The sequence below is a fragment of the Pongo pygmaeus genome, chromosome 1, assembly GCF_028885625.2.
Source record: "Pongo pygmaeus isolate AG05252 chromosome 1, NHGRI_mPonPyg2-v2.0_pri, whole genome shotgun sequence".
NCBI classification, from domain to species: Eukaryota; Metazoa; Chordata; class Mammalia; order Primates; family Hominidae; genus Pongo; species Pongo pygmaeus.
In genome coordinates, this window is record NC_072373.2 from 110217616 (window position 1) to 110240522 (window position 22907).

At 42.8% G+C, this 22907-nt stretch overlaps 1 pseudogene; it reads right to left on the reverse strand.

Moving 5' to 3' along the window:
* Nucleotides 1-4765: 4765 nt before the first annotated feature.
* LOC129015905 (3 beta-hydroxysteroid dehydrogenase/Delta 5-->4-isomerase type 1-like) lies at nt 4766-12127 on the reverse strand (annotated as a pseudogene).
* Nucleotides 12128-22907: the final 10780 nt, after the last annotated feature.

Genomic DNA, 22907 nt, shown 5'->3' on the forward strand with positions numbered 1-22907 from the left:
CCTCCCGTAGCTCGGAGTAATTTGATCGTCTGAAGCCTCCTTCTCTCAGCACGTCAAAGTCATTCTCCGTCCAGCTTTGTTCCGTTGCTGGTGAGGAACTGCGTTCCTTTGGAGGAGGAGAGGTAGTCTGGTTTTTAGAGTTTCCAGTTTTTCTGCTCTGTTTTTTCCCCATCTTTGTGGTTTTATCTACTTTTGGTCTTTGATGATGGTGATGTACAGATGGGTTTTTGGTGTGGATGTCCTTTCTGTTAGTTTTCCTTCTAACAGACAGAACCCTCAGCTGCAGGTCTGTTGGAGTACCTGGCCGGCCGTGTGAGGTGTCAGTCTGCCCCTGCTGGGGGGTGCCTCCCAGCTAGGCTGCTCGGGGCTCAGGGGTCAGGGACCCACTTGAGGAGGCAGTCTGCCCATTCTCAGATCTCCAGCTGCGTGCTGGGAGAACCACTGCTCTCCTCACAGCTGTCAGACAGGGACATTTAAGTCTGCAGAGGTTACTGCTGTCTTTTTGTTTGTCTGTGCCCTGCCCCCAGAGGTGGAGCCTACAGAGGCAGGCAGGCCTCCTTGAGCTGTGGTGGGCTCCACCCAGTTCAAGCTTCCAGGCTGCTTTGTTTACCTAAGCAAGCCTGGGCAATGGCGGGCGCCCCTCCCCCAGCCTCGCTGCTGACTTGCTGTTTGATCTCAGACTGCTGTGCTAGCAATCAGCGAGACTCCGTGGGCGTAGGACCCTCTGAGCCAGGTGCGGGCTATACTCTCCTGGGGCACCGTTTCCTAAGCCCATCGGAAAAACACAGTATTCGGGTGGGAGTGGCCCGATTTTCCAGGTGCCGTCTGTCACCCCTGGAAGGGGAACTCCCTGACCCCTTGCGCTTCCCGAGTGAGGCAATGCCTCGCCCCTGCTTTGGCTGGTGAACTGTGCGCTCACCCACTGACCTGCGCCCACTGTCTGTCACTCCCTAGTGAGATGAACACGGTACCTCAGATGGAAATGCAGAAATCACCCGTCTCTGCGTGGCTTGCTCTGGGAGCTGTAGACCGGAGCTGTTCCTATTCGGCCATCTTGGCTCCTCCCCCTTACCTAGATTCTTGAAGTATCCTCATCATCTCTTTCAGTCCATCCTACATAATACTGCCATCATAATTTTCCAGGGACAGCTGAAAAATTCCCATTGCATAGTAAATGATGTCCCATCTTTTAGTATCACCATCAATATTCATAGCTAGAGGAGACATTATTTTTCCTTCCAGTCCAATTTTTGAGAGAAGATGAGGCATGTTGCATGTGAAGTAATTGAATGTCAAGTGGTCTTTAAGGGGGGGTCACAGAATTTCTACTCTGAAGGCAACTGAAGGAAGGAGTCAGGGTATCTCCAAGGGTGATCATGAATGATCATGGTCTGTGCCCATCGTTTTTTTCCAGTTGCATCTTCCACTTCTCCCCTGGCCTTGTGCTCTCTGGTCTGGTCTCATTGTTGCCTAAAAGTGACCCCTTTTTCCACCTGGGTCTTTGCAGACTGCATTGCCTCTTCCTGGGATACTTTCACTCACATTCCTGTCTGTTGAAATCCTACCCATCTTTTGATATCCAGTCCAAATGCAAGGACCCCATGAATCCCCAGGGGAATGGATCCTCCAGAAGAACTATCCTCTCTTATGACACTCTGCATATTTACTGTGCACAACACCTAACATGTCTCATATTTTATCTCCCCCCACTGGACCGCTAGACCAGGAGCAGAAGTGGAAAATCGGAGGCCTTAAGCCTGGGGCCAACCTTTGTATGTGTTTTGTTAATTTGTATATTTTTCCCTCACAGAATTTAATTTTTTAAAAAATCATGACCTGTGTTAAACATACAGAAAAGCTGAGAATATTGTATAATAATGTATATTTGGGACTTATCACCAAGAATGAACAGATTTGCTGCTGACACCTCGCCACCCACTTTTTAAGATACAAAATATTACACATACAGTTTGAACACTAGCCCACATATCCCTCTCCTGGAGCTGGTCTTCACACTGCTTTTTCAAATTTAGGGTTGGTCACTAATATTTAGAAATGAAAAGATTTCACATAAGAGTTGGCCTTTGGCCACTTTTCTGCAAGGTCTCTCTAGGCCATTGTGGGCTCCCCACTCCATCCATGGCCTGGGAGCCTGCCTGTCGGGTCCATGGCTGAGTCCTGCACCTGAGCTCCTCATCTACCCTCTGTACATGTTTCCCAGAAGGCAGGTGGGCATCCTCATGTCCCTCATCCTCCTCTTCACCACTGCCCAAACTGTGCCCCCTGCCTTGGGACCAGGAATCCAAGGCCTCCTTCAAGCCCCGCTGGCTCCTGTGGCTTTTCCCAGTGACTTCAGCTCAGCTCCATTCTCTGTACTCACATGTACCTAAGCCCTTAAACTGGTGGCTGAGCACTTGCCTGTGTTTTCATTCATTCCTTTGCCAGGTACCCTTCAGACCCACCCCGGTGGAGAAAAGACACCTAAAAGTCCCTGCTGGGGTCAGGTTTCCTTCCTTGTTCTTCCCTCTGAGACTTTGCTGCCCCTGTGTGGTGAGTCTCATGAGGTGCAGCAGAACTTGGTGCAGGAGCTCTGCCGGCCTCACACCTTCAGGTATAAAAAGTGATGGCACATTTTGTTGGCCACAACAAAACAAGGCCTTTTTGCTTGTTCAGTTGAGAATCGCAGCCCATCTGATTCCCTCGTCTCTTTCTTTAAGCAACCCTCGCTGCCCATTGAAAATACGTCCTTTTCTTTACCTTCCCTGTGAAAATTGCCCTGGTGGTTTTATAGGTGTGGGATTTCAAAAGGCTGAAAAACCAGGGGGAAGGGCTCTTTCCTCAGATTCCACCACTCTCCTTTTCTTCCCATTCTATTTGACATTAACATATGGATGGTGTGCATGCCTTTCAAGAGCTGGAGAGATGCTGGCTCTTGCATTTTGTGCAGTGGCTGGGGAAGGATGGGTGTTCCATTTTCCATGTTACCCCACTGCCTGGGTCCACTCCCCCCTGATGCTAGTGCTGATCATCTGTCCCTTGTGGTTTTGACGGTGGTGGAAACCTGTTCATCTGGGCCAGAATATGGTTTCCTTTACTCTACAGGATGAACACTGAAACTAATTCCTTTGTGGTACTCAAATTCAACTGATTAATGATCTGTAAATTTCCTGTGTAAGAAAGAAGCCATCTTGATGTTGGGTATTACTCTAATCATGCTGTGATACACCCAGGTCCAGAGGAGACAGCTTCCCCTCCCCACACTCTGGACCCACAGCAACCTCCTCACCTGCTTCAGTTCAACTCTGTCCCTGATGCCCCTGACAGTGTTTCTTTTGACTGTGCTTTTGTTGGTTGCTTAATAACTATGTCCTCATTGAAGTCCCCAAACTTGTCTTGATTGGCCTCATCTCTTCAGGGAAATTGAGACAAATGAGAGGACCAGTGATTAAAGGGGAGATAGAGAGAAGAAAGTGGCTAAGGAGATGGAAGAATGAAGGAAGAACAGATGTAATTTAAAATGAAAAAGAGAAAGGAGAGAGAGACCATTAAGTCTGGGGATATGGGATAGTAGACTTCTACTTTGGGGCTGAATAGAAGGTATATTTTGGGGAAAGTTCACACTTGTTTTCTTTACTTGCCCAGGAACCCATGGTGTGGCTTCATTGTGTGATTGGAAGGGTGAAATGCAGGGTTATGAATAACTAGTATGATCAACTCACATATAGCCAGGTGTGTTCTACAGACCTGCAAGGAAATTTGCACTGAAGGTGGAGGCTGGATGCATTTTTGCTTCTCTCTCCCCTGCTCAGGGCCATTTGCTAAGGCATGCAAACCCTTACAGATACTCCTCAAGGATTCTCCTGGGTTCTAGAGAGTCCCCTGCAAGGGACTGGGCAAGAAGGAGGTAATCCAAGGTAGCCGGGGCTCTCCCATAAATCGGCACCCCATGCTTCAGTGCTCTGCTGTACCACTGACGATACCAGTTCAGGCTGTGTAATTGGGTGGAAAGATAAGGACTTTCAAGGCCAACTGCCTCATAGAAGGCCTAGTCACTAATCAGTGTGACTGTGCACAAGTTTCCTTGCTGATAAAATGGAAATAGTCACTCTACCTCATAGGTTTCTGATGAGTATTACATGAGATAATATATGTCATATGTAGGTCATGTTGTACATGTGTGAAGCATAGTAGGACTTATTCATTCAGTCTTCATCCGCCCTCCCTGACCCTCCCACTACTCTGCCCACCTCCTAACCCCTGTTTCATCCTACTCTTCTAAATGAGAGATGGTGACACCTGGAAATGTAAGAGAAAGGAGAAAACTGTGTATTAACAGTAACCACACTTTTCTTCACTTTAAGCATTAAATCATTTATTACTCTTTTCACTGAACTCTGTGAAGAAATCGGAGATTTAAAAGAAAAGAAATCCCTCCTCATTTAAGAGGGGAAATGGAGCTATAGTAGTTGAAAGAGACCCTCAAGTTAAAAGAGATCCCAAATTGTTCAGAATCAGCCCATGAGATTTGCTAACAGCAAATCACATTGTGTGTCCTCTGGTATATGATTAGGACAGAAAGCTTTTGGTTGGGCCAGTGACTGCACAGGATTTGATGACACAGGAAGACAATAAGTTGGCTATTGTGTGAAAAGGAGGCAACAGGACCTGGGCTTGTGCCCTTGTCACCTTCTGTATGAAGCCAGGAGGATGGAGCTTGATGACATCGCCTAACAATACCCACATGCACATCTCTGTCATCCTTAAATCACTGAGTCTTGGACTTCAGGGTCTCCTTGTGCCAATCCACAAGGGAACCAACCCACTCCACGGTTTTCTGCTTGGCTTCCTCCCAGCTGTAAATTGGCTTATATGCCAGATCTCACTGAGCCTTCTTGTAAGAGAAGGTGACCATGCTGTTGGACAATGTCACTGTGTGGCAGCTGAAGGGAGGTCAATAGGTATAAATTGACCTGAGCAGGAAGCTCAGTATTTCCAGCAGGAAGCCAATTCAGTACCTCAGGGCTAAAGGAAGCCTCCATCTGGAATCAAGGCAGAGGCCAAACTCTTTGCTCAGGGCGTAATTAGGGTTATCATAGCTTTGGTGAGGTGCGTCATCTGAGATGTAGTAGAACTGTCCTCAGACACTTGGGACCTTCTTGGGGCCCCACAGGGCCTCAAGGCCAGAATGTGGGCCCAGCCCACATAGACTGGGTTGGTTGTGGAGAACTTTCCAACAGTTGACAGGATCACAGTGTTTTTCAAGGCCTTATTTATATTGGCAGTAAGAAATGGGCTTCCTTCCCCATAGATATGCATTGATCTTAAGGCACAAGTGTACAACATGCCAGCATTTTTCAAAGTCCACACATTAGCCACCAGCACAGCCTTCTCAGCAAGCTTTTTGCTGTATGGATATGGAGCAGACCATGTGTTTTTCAGAGGCTCTTGTTTGTGTCGATTCTGGAAAATCTCTTTGTAGGAGTTGGGCCAGGCTACCTGTATGCTGCTGGTGTGGATGAAGACTAGCACACTAGCTTGGACACAGGCCTCCAACAGCTGTTGGGTACCTGCCCATGAAGAGCATGCTGTCAATGTCAGGAAATACCCCTAAGGGAGACCAACCATGTGAACAGATCCATGTGTCTCACTCTCCACTCCCAAGTTCAGTGGTTGTAATAGACTCGAGGTACATTCTTCAGTGGATCTGACTGAGATCGGGTCATGCTACAGCCATAGGAAAAACACAAAAATGAAAATCCCACTGGAAAGGCTAAGTGAGGTCTTAGTAAAGCACACCTCTTTACCTCCTGCTTCAGTCGAGAGACATCTAAACAATAAATTTATTACTCAGGCAGCTCCTGTCATCAGGAGGAAGTTGCAGAAACAAGCTCTGGGACCAGATAGTACATTAGAGGAGCTCCTGAAAGTGGCCATCTCGGTCTTTCATAATAGAGACAGAAAGCCCCAGGAAAGAGAGAGGAGATACAGAAAAAAAACCAAAAGCTTTAATGGCCTTGGTGCAAGCCCACAAACCCCAGAATTCTTGGGGTGCATCTGTTAACTGCTAAAGATATGCCAAGAACAGTTATGTCTCTTCTAAAGTTTAACCAGTCCAGGGTGAAACAGCTCAGGGAACAATGTTGTTAGTATATTTTACTTCTTGTCTCTGTAATCTTTGGCACTAAATTCTTTCCTTGTATAATACACATGTCTAACTCTGTGCCTGTTAAAAAGCCCCAAGATTCTAGCAGACACACACAAGCTGCTGGATGTCAAGAGGAGCAGATCAGGGGAAGAAGACAGAAGCAGCTAGATGTTGAGGGAAGCACATCAGTGAAGGAACACAGGGCAGCTGGATGTCGAGAGGGATGCACTGACCAGCAAAAGGATGCAGAGTTTGGCCAAGCAGTTAGGGAAGAGTCAGGCCGCTGAGCAGCAGACTCCAGGGGAAAACCATTCTTTTCTGGCTTCCTCCATCTGCTGAGAGCTACCTCCACTCAATAAAAGCTTGCACTTATTCTTCAAGCTCAGGTGTGATTCAATTTTTCTGGTACACTAAGAGAAGAACCCAGGATATAGAAAGCCCTCTGTCCTTGTGGCAAGATGGATGGTCTAAGGTCTAATTGAGCTGGTTAACACAAGCTGCCTATAGACGGCAAAACTAAAAGAGCAAAACTAAAGGAGCACCATGTAACACATGCCCACTGGGGCGTCAGGAGCTGTGATCATTCACCCTTAGATGCTGCTTTGGAGTTGGAGCCCCCCAGCCTGCTTGCCTGTATGCTCCCCTAGGGGTCTGAGCAGGGGCACTGAGGGATGGAGCCACACCCGCATCACATGCACTGTGAGGGGGACAAGGGATTTTTCCCATTTCATTCTCATCAGTGTACACACAAGATTTAAAACGATGACTATAGCGGCACCTGGAAGGTTTGATTCTGGCCCACAGAGGGAAGGGGTGGCTGGATATCAAGAGTCTGAAGTCGGAGTTTAGTTGAATTTGATTGGAGCCGCAGTAGAAAGAGCATCCACAGCCTTTGGAGTCACACAGGGGTGAGTTTAAAGTCTCATTCTCCTACTTACTTACTTACCTGGGGGGCCTTGGACAAATTACTTGCCATCTCTCAGCCCTAGTCTTCTCATGTAAAAAACTGAAGATAGCAGCTTTGAACTCCCCCAGTTGGTAGTGATCAGCAAAGACACTTGGCTCAGAGCATAGCAGGTGTTCAGTGGAGGGACTTCTCTTCCTTCATTGTTTATCTTTCTGATCCTTGTTTGCCCCACCTTGCTCCAACTCCTCCTCAGGCTACTGTACCTTTCACATTGAAGTTCATGATAGACTCTCTGTGAGTGACACCGAAGATGTCAATGTTAGAGGCGGTGTGGATGACTACCGAGATGTGCTGGCAGGCTCTCTTCAGGCATGACTGATCCAGAATGTCTCCTTCTAGCACTGTCAGCTTGGTCTTGTTCCGGAGCTCTGCAAGAACACAGATCAGGTCATTGAAAGGGTGTCTGAATCTGGCTTGGAAGTTTCCTGATAAAGATGATGTTACATAGGTGTTCGAGGATGGTTAGAGTCGGGTTGTTAGAGTGGAGGGTGTACATTCCATGGAAGGAACAAGTAAACAAAGGCACAGAAGTCAGCATGTTTAGCAATTTTTTGGGAAAGAGCAAACATCCGTTTCTGCCCCATCTCATTTCAGAAAAGTAATCTGAGCAATGAGCTGTCAAGTGTGCCTGGAATATAAGCACTGCTAGGGTCACAGGAGGCTCACCAAAATTTTTAAGGAGAGTAGGGTGATTGTGGAGAGTTGGGTATAAAAGGGAAAAGTTTGAATTTAATTCTGTAGGTAATGCAGAATCCTGATTTTGGGTCTCCAGCACCATGTCACAGAAAACACCTTATTTATATTTGGAACAAGTAGAGAAACAGGCCAGGGGTGGTGGCTCACACCTGTGATTCTAGCAATTTGGGAGACTGAGGCAGGTGGATCGCTTGCATCCAGGAGGTTGAGACCAGCCTGGAAAACCTGGTGAAACCCTGTCTCTACTAAAAATACAAAAATTAGCCAAACATAGTGGTGAGTGCCTATATTCCCAGCTAATAAGAAGCCTGAGGTAGGAGGATGGATGGAGCCCAGGAGGTGAAGGTGGCAGTGAGCAGAGATCATGCCTGTGGACTCCAGCCTGGGTGGCACAGCAAAATCCTGTTTCAAAAAGAAAAAGAAAAACAGAAGCAGAATTGTAGTGTAGGAAGTTAACCTTGCCTCAAGGATATAAAATGGATGGGTATAGGGGATATGAGAAAGCCAGGGGATGAAGAGATTAATCAGAATGTCTGTGCCAAAGTTTAGATGAGGACTGGAAGCAGGGTCCAGCAGTGGAAGCAGAAGAGGAGAGAGATACACCAGGTTGGAATTTCAGACCTCACCTTGAAGGTCCTGGTACCTTTTGGATCTTGGCTGAGAGGAAAAGGAGAAGATAAAATCACCCTTATGGTTTCCTGCTTGAGCAACTGGAAGGAGAGTGGAGCCATTACTAGGGAATTGCAGAAGAGTTTAAATAATGAATTTTTTTGAAAATTCTTATTGGATATTATCAAAAGCAGGTACCAATGCTGAAAATGAGTTAGTCACCAAAGAACTAACATCCAGCTGTGTAGCCCAGGGCAGCAGTTACAACATCAATGTCTTCAGGCTCCTCTGAAATCCATAGGTAGTGATGCTGCCAGTAAAGTTGTCACCTGGAATTAGCCCACAAAATGAACACCATGCTACATGGAGCTCAGATAAATACTCTACACTCATTTGTGCTTTATAATCTGCATACGGCTCACAGCTTGCTTATTTCCTTTTACAGCTGTCTCATGAGGTAGGTATTCTGAATCCCATTTTATTGGTGAAGAAACTGAGGCTCAGAGAGGTTAAGGGACAGATTAAAGGTCACTTTTCTAGTGAAGGCTCAAAGTTGCCTGCCCCACCTCCAAGTCTTGTACCTTGTACACCAGGTGCAGGAATAACTGTTTAGAATCAACTTTTCTGAGAAAGAGTAAGAATAAGTCAGTTTAACTGAAATTGGCAACAAAGGCCAAAGAACAGTGAGAGTAAAATTCAGAGTGAAAAATTCAAGGCTGGAGAAATTCCTTCCTGGGATACAGGTGGGACCATTTGCTCTCCTGATGCCTCTGCCTTGTTTTGTCTACTCCCAGCCCCTTCCCACTGTCAGGCAACTCCAAGGAGGCCCTGCAATGGGGGAGGCAGGGAAGAGGCTGCTGGGGAGGAGGTGGGTGACAGCCTGAGGGTGGAATTTTCTCTGGTTGTATTTCCACCTCTGTGCTTCCTGCTCCCTTCGTCTGCTTCCCGTTTGCTGCCAACTTCAGACTGGCTCAAAGGAATTGCCATTTCAAAGCTGAAGAAGTCTAAAGCCAAGAGAAAATGATTCTTCCCCAATGAGTTCACAGGGAACTAGAGAGACCAGGAAAGGGGACTTTGTGGATGGAGCCATAGCTCCCTCCTTCCTCAAGCTGGTAGATTAACTACTGCTTAAGAGCACAGATGCTGCACTAGACTACATGAGTTCAAATCCAGCTTTGCCATATTCTAACTGTGGAACATTGGACAAGTTCATTAACCTCTCTCTGACTGTTTCCTCATCTGTAAGAAAGGAGGCTAATAACATTAACAATCTCATAGGGCTGTTATGAGCAGCAAATGAGTGGGCACATGCAAACCATGTAGCATGTGCCTGGCACAGAAAAAACACTGAAAGGATTCTCTGTTTTTACTTCATACAGCCTTTTGCTCATCCATTATACCCCCAGCATTTTCACCACAGGAGAATTTTTCCTCTAGGCTGAGCATTGCTTTTTCTTTGTATTACGTGTTAGAGTACAAATATTGGTGAGACATAACGATTACAATCATTTAAAATTCATCAAGTGTTAATATTTGTTTATCAAAGACACCATTAGAACAGAGGGTGGAGGAAATCAGAAGAGGTCAGAGAAGAGTGAAAGAAGAGTAGAGTGCTGGGTGTGGTCCCTGAGTGCTGTCAAGTGGGGACTTTTCTGTGGGCAGTGCATGACCCTCTGCACAGTCAGAGCTCACATGTAGACACACAGTCCTCCCAATCCCGTGGGATGGGGAGGAGGACAGGGAATTGGACACACAGGGAGGCAAAAGGAGAGACTGAAGACCCATTTTGCCAAGCATCAGCCCCAGGGCCAAGTGAAGCCTCTGGATGAAGCTTTGGTCTGAGCTCTGCTACACATTAATCAGATGGCCTTGGCAAGTCGCTTTGTTTCTGGACCTTGATGCATTCATTGTCGACTTGGATGTCACCCCTTTTCTACCTTCCTCATAGTGTTATTTGCACAAGGAGTTGCTACAACAAATTCTGCAATTGCGGGGTGGGGGTGGGGGGGCAGGTATTGAGCAACAGAGACAAATGGTTTAAAAAAAAAGCCGTATATGAGAAATGAAAATGAGGCATGCCTGGCCTTATACTGCCTCTTACACTGTCTCTGCTCTGTGCTGTGCACTTGTGCACACTCTCTCCCTCTCACTGATGCTCTCTCTCTCACTCTTTCTCATTCATTCTCCATCTTTCTCATTTTCTCTCCTGATTTTTCTCTCCCCTTCATTTTCTCTCTCTTTCTCACTCTCTGACATGCACACACAGGCACACATGCACACACACACTTAAACACTCATCTTTACCTTTGCTTCCTTTTATTTTACCTCCACTAAAGATGCTGAGGATGCTACGAAACAAAACAAAGCTTGGGGCAGTCTAGAGAGGCAGGGACCCACTGGTGAGGTCTCCAGGTAAATGCTGTCATTTGTGAATGTTGTAAAACAATTGCCAAGACAAAAAGCTTCAGAGCATAAAAGAGTTGTAGAGAAGAACGAGAACTGATGTGGGATTTTCTAGATGAAAAGGGGCCTGGAGTATATGTGCCACATTTTCTTAATCCAGTCTATCATTGTTGGACATTTGGGTTGGTTCCAAGTCTTTGCTATTGTGAATAATGCCGCAATAAACATCCGTGTGCATGTGTCTTTATAGCAGCATGATTTATAGTCCTTTGGGTATATACCCAGTAATGGGATGGCTGGGTCAAATGGAATTTCTAGTTCTAGATCCCTGAGGAATCGCCACACTGACTTCCACAAGGGTTGAACTAGTTTACAGTCTCACCAACAGTGTAAAAGTGTTCCTATTTCTCCACATCCTCTCCAGCACCTGTTGTTTCCTGACTTTTTAATGTTCACCATTCTAACTGGTGTGAGATGGTATCTCATTGTGATTTTGATTTGCATTTCTCTGATGGCCAGTGAATACTATGCAGCCATAAAAAATGATGAGTTCATGTCCTTTGTAGGGACATGGATGAAATTGGAAATCATAATTCTCAGTAAACTATCGCAAGAACAAAAAACCAAACACCGCATATTCTCACTCATAGGTGGGAATTGAACAATGAGAACACATGGACACAGGAAGGGGAACATCACACTTCGGGGACTGTTGTGGGGTGTGGGGAGGGGGGAGGGATAGCATTGGGAGATATATCTAATGCTAGATGACGAGTTAGTGGGTGCAGCGCACCAGCATGGCACATGTAGACATATGTAACTAACCTGCACATTGTGCACATGTACCATAAAACCTAAAGTATAATAATAATAAAATTAAATTAAAAAAAAAGAAAAAAAAAAAAAAGAAAAGGGGCCTGGAGGCTGAGGTGGCTGCCTCTCAAGTTCTGGCTCAGGGCCAGAATCCAGTCTCTGGACAGCCTGTCTGGTATCTTTCACACTATGCCATTTTATACTATTTAATTTTCTTTTTTTGATGACTTTGGATGTGGGATTGGCTTAGATTTGGCTACAACTTTCCATAACTTGCCAGAAAAGCTCCACCTTCCCACACGCATGCAGGGTTTAAAATGTAGCCACACACCCATGACTCAAGTTTACTTACTAGAAAATTTCTCCCTCAATCCTGATATGAAGTCCTTGTCCAAGGCTCTGATCTCCTTTAGCTCCTTCTCCTTCACCAAGAGGTGGATGATCCTCTGACCCAGAAACCCTCCTGCTCCTGTCACAAGGCAGCTCCAGCCCATCCTGGCCAATCCAAGATTGCAGGAAACACTCGCCAGGAAATAGAAGATCCTGGGGAGCAGATCTTATTCTAGGGTGACTATGGAGAGGACTAAAAACAGAGGTAAAATGGTTATAGACGTGCACAGATGCCTTATTTTCCTCCACCCCATTGTTCGCAAAAATTTCATGTCCCCACCACTGCCAAGAGTAGCTGAAAGAAAATGAAGAAGCTCTAACCATTAATTAAATGGTTAAAAGGCTGGACAGAAGAGTCGAGGTGCTGGCCACTTCATCCCCTAAGGCAGCCCTGGGGCTTTATGCTCTGTGGCTCCTGGCTTGCCCCTTATCACTCTGAACTCGTGCCACATACTCATTGCTCCCACCTCCTTCAGCATCCCTTTTCTCAGAAGAATAGTGACCTTTAGGTTACATCTCTAATTCTTCCCAGGAACAGGAAGAGAAATCCAATCCTAAGTCCACTCTTCAAAAAAGAGTAAGTGGTAAAGTGTGTGGTAAAGAGTCTGTGGAAAAGAGTGTGGTAAAGAGTCTTAGGTTTAGCCTTAACAGGACACTGGTCAGTTCATACCAGCTGTTTGGGATCTGCAATCTGTGAAGTTAAACTAGACTGGGCGAAATCTCCAATTGCAATGTGAACTTTGCCTTTGTGCAGTAAATATGTTTGGAGGGAAATCCACATTAGCCCATTATTTCCTGTCTGAGTGTCATTTGAAATGTTGCTGCTATCTTGCAAAGTTTAGAAATTTGCAATGGTGATAGCTCCAATCACTTAGTTTTACGTGAGGTGACTTTCTTTCCTACTAAATATATCCAAAACCTCAATTGCAATTTTCCCCTGAAGAGCTCTGGGTTACTAGATGAAGAACATCATTGAAGGAAAGGTAGCTATTGATAACTGCTTAATAATATGGCCCTTACCACAAGAGTGGAGATTGTAGTTGTTTGCCCCAGTGACTCTTGTCATAGATGTTTGAACTTATCCCATATTTTTGGCTGCAAAACCATTTTCAGCAAATTCCTGAACTGAACATGCTGTGAGTGCTTCTGAAGCCTGTGCATTAGAGCTGCCCAAATTTACCCACCATAAGCTCCTGAGACACTTTCTTTACTTAAAAAAATGTAATTTATATTCATTAAACTGCCCAGATCTCAAGTATTCAGTTCAGTGAAACTTGACAGTTATGAATGCCCATGTAAGTACCATCCAAAAAAACAGAGGCCATTTTCTTCTTGAAAATAAGTTCTTAGTTAATTCCTTGCACTGTAAACCTACCTGGTAGGCAACTACTTTCTGATTTTTATTCTCACAGAATTCTTATTTGATTCCCACATTTTCCTAACTTTTTCTTTTAAGACTTCTGTGGTTCTGGATATATATTTAAATATAAAATCATTCTGAAATGAAATTTTGTTCATGGAGTACAGAAAAATTGACCATTGATTGTCTCTATTGTTTGCTCATTTTTTATTTCATGATTTTCTTTATTATTGGCTTACATTTATTAATTTTGGGTTTATTTTACTCTTATTTTTCAGTATTCTTATGATGAAAACATAGATAATTGACTTTACTCCTTTGTTCATTTCCACTATAGGCATTTAAAGCTGTAAATTTCTCTCTAAGCACTATGTCAGCTGTATCCAACATTTTGATGCATTGGGTTATCATCACTCAGTTACTGATGTTTTAAATTTTTTCTTGTGAGTTCATCTACAACCAAAGTGTAATTCAGAGTATGTTGCTTGCTTTCTAAGATTGGGGGCTTTCTAGATATCTCTTTTTTTTTTTTTGAGACGGAGTCTCTCTCTGTCGCCCAGACTGGAGTGCAGTGGGAAGATCTCACTCACTGCAAGCTCCGCCTCCCGGGTTCACGACATTCTCCTGCCTCAGCCTCCTGAGTAGCTGGGACTACAGGTGCCCGCCATCATGCCCGGCTAATTTTTCTATTTTTAGTAGAGATGGGGTTTCACCGTGTTAGCCAGGATGGTCTTGATCTCCTGACCTTGTGATCTGCCTGCCTCAGCCTCCCAAAGTGCTGGGATTACAGGCGTGAGCCACTGCGCCCCACCCTCTATATATCTTATTGTTACAGATTTCTAATTAAATACTGTTGTGGCCATAGCATATACTCCACATGATTCTGATCCTTGGATATATATTGAGACTTATTTTATGGTGCAGCAAATAGTCTATGTTGGTGAAAATGCCATAAGCACGTGAAAAGAATGCTTTTTGCAGTTGCTGGAAATAATACTCTACAAATGATTTGGTTTGAAACCCCACTCTGGGTCTTGCCCTCCTCCCATGTTGTAGACATTCATCTGCTACTTGGGGCCTGACTACCAATGCTTCAAACCCACTTGCCTAGGAAAGGTTGGCCCTGTGCTGGAAGATGTAGCAGCAGGTTCTCTGAAACTATTGGAACTAGCTACAGGCCCTGGGTCTTGCTGAGACTTGTGGAGCACTATCTGAAACCACCCAGGTGCATTGCATGCCTTTGTCTGCTGTATCAGATGCTGGAGTGCACCTTATAGATCCCCCATCACCTTCAGGATGGGGCCGGACATTCTCTCAGCTGTTGAGAGTTCTGGAGGCTGATAGATTTCAGCCAGTGTCTCTTGGAATCTCTGAGTGGAAGCAATAAATATAAGCCCTAAAGAAGGTGAGAAATTAAACAAAGGGCAAGACAGATGGTGCCCACACTACTAAACTTTTTTGTTTTTAAACAGCTTTACTGAAGTATAATTGACATATCATAACATTCACCTTTTTTAAGTGTGCAGTTCAATTATTTTTAGTAAAATTTTAGATATGTGTGACCATTACCACGATCCTGTTTTGCAACATTTCTATCATTCCTAAAAAATCCCTCATGCTTATCAGTTGCCACCTTTTATTCCCACTCCCCAACTCAAGGCAACCCTTAATTGACTTTCTGACTCTACAGATTTGCCTTTTCTGGACACCATATAAATAGAATCATGCAATATGTTGTCTTTTGCATCTGTCTTCTTTCACCTAACTTAATATAGTTTTGTGTTTTATCTATGTTGTAGCACATATCAATATTTCATTCCTTTTAGGTGTCAAATCCTATTAAATTGTATTGATAGTTCCCATTTGTTTGTTCATTCACCTGTTGATAGATATTTGATGTGTTTCCACTTTATGGACTGTTATGGATAAAGCTGCTATGAATATTCACATTCATTTGTTGTGTGGACATAGGTTTTTATTTCTTTTGGGTAAACAGCTAGGAGTGAAAGTGCTAGGTCATATGGTAAACGTATCTTCAAAGTTTTTAAGAAACTGCCAAACTGGTTTTCAACATGGCTGCATGTCCCATCGACAATGCGTGAGTAGTTTGATTTTTCCACATCATTGTTTTTTCACTTCCTCCAGTTGCTTCTGTCCTTCTTTTTTATTATAGCATTCTAGTGGGTAAGAAGTGGTGTCTCATTGTAGTTTCGATTTGCATTTCCCTGCTCACCAATGATGCTGACTAATGTATAAATTGCATAAATTGTCAAGAAATGATGGGCTCACAACGGCAGTCTGCATTCCAATGTAGAAACACTAGTCTCCCTTATTATAATTTTTTTTGGTCATGTAAGCAGAAGGACACAGCTTTAACAATGGAGGAACACACAGGCTGTTGGTGTGAAACAGTCTGGATTTAGGTGCCAACTGTTCACAAGATTGTGAAACTCAACTGCCCAGCACCTAGAGTCCTTGGGCCTCATGCAAAGAATTTTCCTTTTCTTAGGGGATAAAGCCACCCATTGCGTAGGGAGCTATAGTAGGCACACCCCTCATGTTGGGAAAAGGAAATCCCTCTTCTAGGCCAGCTTATTAAATTCCTGGGTTACTTTAGGATAATTACATTCGTTGTGCTATAGAGAGAGTTCAATTTGGACATGCGTAGCATAGAATAATTTTTAAAGGCACAGGACTTGATGAAATAAACTAGGGTAAGAATATTCATGGATAAAAGGGAAAGTTCCTGGACTGAATTCTGGAATAGATATGTCAATATTTAGAAGTCGAACAGAGAAGTAGGGACCAGCTAAATGTACTGATTAGGAGTTAGTAGCAGGCAAGAGGAAAATTAGGAGATGGCCTTGTAAAAGTCAAGCAAAGAAAGTGTTTCAAGAAGAGTGTGGACCACTACGTTGGATGCTGCTGATGCATCAAATGCAATAGGAAAATAATTGATTATTGATTTTGACAACATCATAAGTAATTTGGTAAGAGAAATTTCCAGGAACTGTTGGGTTGAAAGTTCAATTTGGAAGTCCAACACACAATTCATCTGTGTGTTGAGGAATAGAAGAAAAATGTGAAGACAGTGACTTAATAAACACCTGTTCAAGAAGTACTGTCATGAAGATCTCAGTAAAAAGGTGTTACAGCCAGTGGAGTCAAGAGTTTGTTTTTGTTGTGTTGTCTTAAAACTGGACTGCTGCCTTTATGAATCCTCAGCACCTTGTACAGAGCAAATGTTCAAACATTTTTGAGTGTTTGACTCAATAAAGCATCTGTATCTCATACACCTTTTTACCACCATAAGAATTTGCACAACATCTGACATGTAATAGAAACAATAAATGTTCACTGAATAAATGAAAGGAAGGATGAGTGAACAATCAAGGACTCTAGAATGTCTTAGTGCTTTTGAAACTTAGTGCTTATGAACTAATACATAAAAAGAAATAGAAGAGAACAGTGACCACAAAAACAAAAAAAGTAGAAAGTTTTCCATACTAATGTGAGGCTGGGACCAATGAACAGGCCAAAGCTGTTTGCCAAGGAGAAGCAATTTTCCTCCCATCTAAAACATGGATATGAGTAGGGTCCCAGGTATTTGAAGGGTATTTGAAGAGCCAGTTTTCAGAAGTAGGGAAAAATGGGCCATCCCCTCCACCATACAGGGGAGCTGGGGGCACAGCTTTTGGTTTATATGAGGTCAACTTGGCTGTCTTTCCCAGCAAGGCCTTTGGAGTGAGGAAGGAGAAATCTTTAGCAAAATCTCTTTTCCATCTCTAACTTAATTCTCTGTTTGTCAGTTATTTTGGGAAAGTCACATAGCTGCCATTCAACCAGGTGCTCCAGAGGCTGACAATGATGGTATGGTAGCCAGCATCTAAGGTGACTCCAATGGTTTCTACTTCTTCATATTCATTCCCTTGTGTGTGGGCTGAACCTAGTAACTTGCTTTTAATCAATACGATAAGACAAAAATGATGGAATGTTACTTCCATGATTAGGTTAGAAAAGATCATTACTTCCATCTTGATTTTACATTTCCTCTTTCTCATTGGGCTGGACGAAGCAAGCTGCCATGCTGGAGAGGACAATATAGCAATGAACTGAGGGCAGCCAACAGTCAAAGGGGAACTGAGGCTCTCAGTCCAATAAGCTTCAAGGAAGTGAATCTTCCAACAATTACCTAAGTGAGCTTGAAAGTAGCTATTTTCCCAGTTGAGTCTTCTGATGAAATTGGAACTTTGTGCCAATCCCAGAGTTCTTGGAACTCCAATGTTTAAGAAAAAAAAATGCCAGGTGCCCTGGCTCTCACTTGTAATTCCAGCACATTGGTAGTCCATGGAGGGTGGATCACCTGAGGTCAGGAGTGTAAGACCCACGTGGCCAACATGGTGAAACCCCATCTCTACTAAAAATACAAAAAAAAATTAGCTGGGTGTGGAGGCACGTGCCTGTAATCCCTGTTTAATGGGAGACTGAGGCAGGATAATTGCTAGAACCCAGGAGGCAGAGGTTGCGGTGAGCCGAAGGTTGTGGTGAGCGGAGATTGTGCCACTGCACTCCAGCCTAGGTGACAGAGGGAGACTCCATCTCAAAAAAAAAATAAATAAATAAAAGAAAGAAAGAGTGAACAGGCAACCTACAAAATGGGAGAAAATTTTCGCAAACTACTCATCTGACAAAGGGCTAACATCCAGAATCTACAATGAACTCAAACAAATTTACAAGAAAAAAACAAACAACCCTATCAAAAAGTGGGCAAAGTATATGAACAGACACTTCTCAAAAGAAGACATTTATGCAGCCAAAAAACACATGAAAAAATGCTCATCATCACTAGCCATCAGAGAAATGCAAATCAAAACCACAATGAGATACCATCTCACACTAGTTAGAATGGCAATCATTAAAAAGTCAGGAAACAACAGGTACTGGAGAGGATGTGGAGAAATAGGAACACTTTTACACTGTTGGTGGGACTGTAAACTAGTTCAACCATTGTGGAAGTCAGTGTGGCGATTCCTCAGGGATCTAGACCCATTTGACCCAGCCATCCCATTACTGGGTATATACCCAAAGGACTATAAATCATGCTTCTATAAAGACACATGCACACATACATTTATTGTGGCACTATTCACAATAGCAAAGACTTGGAACCAACCCAAACGTCCAACAATGATAGACTGGATTAAGAAAATGTGGCATATATACACCATGGAATACTATGCAGCCATAAAAAATGATGAGTTCATGTCCTTTGTAGGGACACGGATGAAATTGGAAATCATCATTCTCAGTAAACTATCGCAAGGACAAAAAACCAAACACTGCGTGTTCTCACTCATAGATGAGAATTGAACAATGAGAACACATGGACACAGGAAGGGGAACATCACACTCTGGGGACTGTTGTGGGGTGGGGGGAGGGGGGAAGGATAGCATTAGGAGATATACCTAATGCTAAATGATGAGTTAATGGGTGCAGCACACCAGCATGGCACATGTATACATATGTAACTAACCTGCACATTGTGCACATGTACCCTAAAACTTAAAATAATAATAATAATAAAATAGAATTATGCGCTATACACTCTTTTATTTAAGGCTTATTTTGCTGAATGTTTTGGAATACATTCATGCTTTTCCATGAAAAAAAAAAAGAAAGAAAGAAAAAAGAAAAAAGAAAAAAGAGGTAGACTGTCATACTTTCAACAAGCTACCTTCTTTCCTTGGGGACTTCTTTTGCGTTACAAAGAACATTCACCCTTAGTTAAACTCAGTTTGAAAACTACAAGTGGTTTAGCAAATATTAGATACAGTGAAGTTTCTATGTGTTGGTGAAGATGTGGGGAGACAGGCATGTTATTTGTGGAAGTGTAAGTTTATGCAAATTTCTGGTGAGTATTTGACAAAATATTTCAAACTTTCACACACTTGACCCAGCAAGTCCACTCCAGATATTTATTTTAAGGAAAAATCAGTTGAGATCAGACCAAGAGGTCATATGGGATATCTCCTTGCATATAGAAAGCTCTACATATGAGCTCTAATATATTAATTGAGTCATTTACCATATATGGCACTTTACATATATTTTCTCATTTAATTTTTAAAATAGACTTTATTTTCTACAACAGTTTTAGCTTCACAACAGAATTGAGGGAAAGTGCAGAGTTCTCATACACTCTCATTCTCACACATACACAGACTCCCCCACTATCAACATCCTGCACCACAACGGTACATTTTGTACAATCAATTGATTTGCATTGACACATCTTTATCATTCAAAGCCCACAGTTTACTCTTGGCCTTGCACATTCTCTGAGTTTTGACAAATGTATACTGACATGTAAACACCATTTTAGTATCATCTGCCCTAAAAATCCTCTGTGCTCTGCCTATTCATCCCTCTGTGCATCTTGACTCATACAGCCATTGACTTTTTACTGTCTCCAAGGCTTTGCCTTTTCCAGAATGTCATATATTTGGAATCGCACTGCATGTAGCCTGTTCATTTTGGTTTCTTGCATCTAGTAATATATGTTTATGTTTCCTCCATGTCTTTTTATGGCTTGATAGCTCTTATTTTTTTACCACTGAATAATATTCCACTATCCATTGAACTACTGAAGGATGATTTGACTGCTTCCAAGTTTTGATAATCATGAGTAAAGCTGCTATAAAGATCTCACCTAAAAGTATGTTTTTGTGTGGACATAGTTTCTTATTTATTGTGTAAATGCAATAGAGCATAATTGCTGGATAATGTTTTAAGAATATGTATAGCTTTATAAGAAACTGCCAAACTGCCTTACAAACTCTACCATTTTGCATCCCCACCAGCAATGGATGAGCATTCCTGATGCTCCACATTCTTCCTAGCATTTGATGTTGTCAGTGTTATGGATTTTCACCATTCTAATAGGTGTGCAGGGGTATTTTTGTTTTAGTTTGCAATTCTCTAATGACATATGATATTTAGTAACTTTTCATATGCTTTTTTTTGTAACCTATGTATCTTCTTTGGCAGGTGTCTGTTCAGGTCTTTTGCCTGTCTTTCTATCAGATTGCATTCCAAATGTAAGACATTTTCAGAATTGAAGAGATTCCTTCTGAGATTTTTATATGCATCTCTTCAGTTTACTGTGGGCATTCCTTTTCCCACGTTTCTGAGCAATGGAGAACAGCTTTTTGGTATTATCTTGATAATATTCTTGCTCATTTCCCTTGGAATTTTTGATCTAGCCCTCCAAGCCCAGTTGCAACTTAAAAAATTACACCCATGTGTGTCCAAGAGCACAGTTATCACCAGGTAGATGTATACAAAGAGAGCTTCTACATTTTCTTGTAAAGTAAGCTAATGTCATTGTCTGTATGCCACATTGTTTTAATACCATATGCTCATGTGATTTGTTTCACTCTTACCACAAACCAATCTCTAATGACTCCCCTAAGTCCTCAGCTTGTGATTTCATGGTTGAAGAGATGACCTTAAGCGGGCCACTACACCTGCATTGAAGTCCTTGTAATAAAGGAAACTTGGGGAAATTTTGCAACATGATCACTAACAAGCAGGAAACATGAAAAAAAAATTGATTTGCAAGATTCTGATTGGGTGTTTGGAGGGGTGGACATTATCGTACTTATGTTTTCTCTGATTTCAAGTCTTATCTTCAAGGCTTTTTTATTTATTTACTTAACCACAAAGAACAATTTAATAGTGAAATGTTCTTATGTTTTCCTAATGTGAGGAGAATCATGAGTCCACAGTTATGAACTTAACACAAATGGAAGGAGGCTAGGAAAGATGGTATCTGACAAAGAGTTCAATGATTTAGAAGGGACATTCCAAAGAGTAAAGTTCTAGAAAGGGCACCAAGTCCCACTGTCCGTGAGGGTGATTCCTGATGGATGACAGAGGTATTAGGGTTGGGGAACAGGTCAGAGGACGGCAAAGTCTGCCTAGGTTTGGTCATTTACTGTGGGATGTGGCTGGTGAGACAGCTCTTCATGAGTCTGTCCACAGTCTGAGGCCATGTTCTTGGGGACTGCTGGGTAAGAGAAGATTTCTTAGACTTTAATCTCTGCCATTCATTTAACTCTGTAGTAGTTTATTGAGAAAGCCTTCATCTATCTACTAAAACTATCCAATATGACCAAAATAAACATATCTCCTTTCTCATTTACTGGTGAAGAACTGGACTTGTCAATATTAATTTGCTTCTAGGGTCCCTGAATCTCTTATTTGAAAACTCTGCTACTTTTCTTGGAGATCAGTGCATTGCACAGAAGAGACATTAGCCAACGTGCCACAAAATCCTGTAACATTGTAGGTCATGACAAAGAATATTTTAGGCTTTTCTTCACTCCTGTGTTCTTTCTTGTTCTGCTCTTTCTGGCCTTGGCTCTGTGACTCAAAGTAAAAAATATCCCAAAGTCCCTTGCAGCAGTGCATGAGTTAAGCTAAACCAAGATCACTCTTGTCTCATATTCTTTTTAATCTCGTGAACTTGTATGGTCTGAATATATCCCCTTCAGATTCACACGTTGAAACTCAATTGCCAATGTGATACTGTTTAGAGCTGGGGCCTTTAGGAAGTGATTAACATATGAGGACAGGGCTTTCATGAATGGATTAAGTGACCTTATAAAAGGGCTTCAGAAAACTAGCTGACCCCTTCCATTCTTCTGCCACATGAGGACACAGTGTCCACCTTTTGCAGAGGATGCGGCAAGAAGATGCTGTCCTGGAAGGAGACACAGGGCTCTCACCATACATGGAACCTACTGACACCTTGATCATGGACTTCCCAGACTCTGGAACATTAGAAATAAGTTTGTGTTATTTGTAAATTATCCAATCTGGTATATTTTGTCATACTAGCACAAAACGGCTTAAACCATGAAGCTTCCATTTTGTTTCAAATCACATGTTGCCATGCAAATAAGGGTATTGAAGGTCATCTTCAAGGCCCATGGTCATCTAGGCATCCTCTCCCATAATGCAACTGTGACTGCTGTGTCAGCCAGCCAGTCACCCTTAGATATGTGATTTCTTAGTATGTCCCTAAACTTTCAGCACAAGCACTCCATCCTTGCTGCCAGATTAAAGACCCCTCCCTGGCCTCAAATTATCAGTCACCAATGCAGCAGACAATTTGACACCTACATAAAAAGTTAAGGCCTAACACTGGGAGCATGGTGAATTTTGTTTTTCTTTTTATCAACCCATTAACAATGACATCTAATTTAGACTTCTGAGCTTCTTTTCAATGACTATGATTCTCCAAAGTAACCACTACTCTTCCAAGTATTCTAATGACACCTGCTTTATATTTTCCTTTCATCTGGTTTGACTGTGCTGCTCTGTTTAACAGATAGAGAGTATGAGTTCTGTTGGAAAACATTTTATAGGTATAGCTCTTTTGTCCAGAGTTCAAAGTTCCATGCTTATTTCCTAGAGATATACGGGATGTGCAAAAAATTATAATCCACTGACAGTTTCA